This window comes from Nycticebus coucang, chromosome 20 (assembly GCF_027406575.1).
Source record: "Nycticebus coucang isolate mNycCou1 chromosome 20, mNycCou1.pri, whole genome shotgun sequence".
Classification (NCBI taxonomy): domain Eukaryota; kingdom Metazoa; phylum Chordata; class Mammalia; order Primates; family Lorisidae; genus Nycticebus; species Nycticebus coucang.
Window position 1 is genome coordinate 33645518 of NC_069799.1, and position 2247 is coordinate 33647764.

The window sequence follows — 2247 nt, forward strand, 5'->3', positions numbered from 1 at the left end:
AAGGTAGGAAGATTGCTTCAGCTCATGAGTTGGAAACCAGCCTGAGGAAGTGTGAAACCGCCTCTGCCCTAAAAAATAGAAAAACCAGGCAGTGCCTGTGGCTCAGAGGAGTAGGGCGCCGGCCCCATATGCCGGAGGTGGTGGGTTCAAACCCAGCCCTGGCCAAAAACTGCAAAAAAAAAAAAAAAAAAAAAAAAAAAATAGAAAAACCATTAGCTAGGCAATGTGGAGATACCTGTAGTCCTGACTAGGAGGCTTCGACAAAAAAGTCACTTTAACCAAGTACCTTGAGGTTGCTCTATGCAAAGCTGATACCATAGCACTCTAGTGTGAGGCAAGAGAGGGAGACTCTGTGTGAATAAGAAAATAAAAATTAAAAGCGGTGCCTGTGGCTCAAAGGAGTAGGGCACGGGCCCCGTATATCAGAGGTGGTGGGCTCAAACACAGTCCCAGCCAAAAAAAAAAAAAAGTCATAAAAAGAAAAGAAAAAATAAAATTAATAAAAACAAGAATATAGGGGCGGCGCCTGTGGCTCAGTGAGTAAGGCACCCATATGCCGAGGGTGGCGGGTTCAAACCCAGCCCTGGCCAAACGGCAACAAAAAATAGCCGGGCGTTGTGGCGGGCACCTGTTGTCCCAGCTACTCGGGAGGCTGAGGCAGGAGAATCGCCTAAGCTCAGGAGTTGGAGGTTGCTGTGAGCCGTGTGACGCCACGGCACTCTACCGAGGGCAATAAAGTGAAACTCTGTCTCTACAAAAAAACAAAAAGAAAACAAAAAAAAACAAGAATATAGATGCCCTTATGTAAGAATAAGAGGAAGAAACCCAGGCTTCTCAGAAATCATTTCCAATTAAGCTGAGCTTCCCAAATCACATTTTATTCTTTGGTTTTCTCCTTGAACTTTGGACCTCTGACCAGTGTTATCTGCTCCATTCTCTCCAACCTACCTGGGTGCTTGACTACTGTCTGGTTTGTCTTCACCTTCCAGGGTTCTTTGCTTTGCTCCAGACAGGTGATGAGGTCTGGCTTAGAGACAGCAAGTCCTGTTTTACTAGAAAAAATGACATGACTCTTCTCCAATCACCAATCTAGTACTTTCCTAAAGTAGAGAACACAACATTTTAGAGATCCTAAAAGAATAATCTAAAAATAGAGGTTTCGGCCAGGCGTGGTGGCTCACGCCTGTAGTCCCAGCGCTGTGGGAGGCCGAGGTGGGTGAATTGCTTGAGCTCAGAGGTTCGATACCAGTATGAGCAGGAGTGAGCCAGAGTGAAACCCTGTCTCTACCAAAAAAAAAAAAAAAAAGGTGGGTGTTGTGGCGAGCGCCTGTAACCCCAGCTACTTGGGAGGCAAATGGCAAAAGAATCGCTAAATGAAAAACAGAAACAAAAAATAAAAAAAGAAAGAAAGAAAGAAAGAAAAGAAAAGAAAAGTAGAGGTGCCTTTCAGCCAGAGACGCCATCTTCCAGTAATTCACCAAAATGACAAACACAAAGGGAAAGAGGAGAGGCACCCGATACATGTTCTCTAGGCCTTTTAGAAAACATGGAGTTGTTCCTTTGGCCACATATATGTGAATCTACAAAAAAGGTGATATTGTAGACATCAAGGGAATGGGTACTGTTCAAAAAAGCATGCCACACAAATGTTACCATGGCAAAACTGGAAGAGTCTACAATGTTACCCAGCATGCTGTTGGCATTGTTGTAAACAAACAAGTTAAGGGCAAGATCCTTGCAAAAAGGATTAATGTTCGTATTGAGCATATCAAGCATTCTAAGAGCAGAGATAGCTTCCTAAAACGTGTGAAGAAAAATGATCAGAAAAAGAAGGAAGCCAAAGAAAAAGGTACCTGGGTTCAACTGAAGCGCCAGCCTGCGCCACCCAGAGAAGCGCACTTTGTGAGAACTAAGGAAAGGAGCCTGAGCTCCTGGAACCCGTTCCCTATGAATTCATGGCATAATAAGCATATAACATAGCACACAGGAGTACTAGTGGACCCATGTTTTTAGGCGCAAGAACCTATTTATTCCCCATGAGCTCATGGCATAATATGTGTACAGCAGGGGCATACAAGATAACCAATAGTCCCCATGTAACAGTGATACAAGGTGCTGGAACCTATTTCCCACGAATTCAAAAGTCAATCAACACTTTGTCACATTCAATGGCAAGCTGCCTCCCTGAGCTGCTGGAACCTCTTCCCCTATGAATTCATGGCATGGCAATTACAAATAATAACATAA

The 2247-nt window shown here is 44.0% G+C and overlaps 1 pseudogene; it reads left to right on the plus strand.

Annotated features, from left to right (window-relative positions):
* The first annotated feature begins 1461 nt into the window (after positions 1-1461).
* On the plus strand, positions 1462-1964 carry LOC128572368 (60S ribosomal protein L21-like; annotated as a pseudogene).
* The last annotated feature ends 283 nt before the right edge of the window (positions 1965-2247 follow it).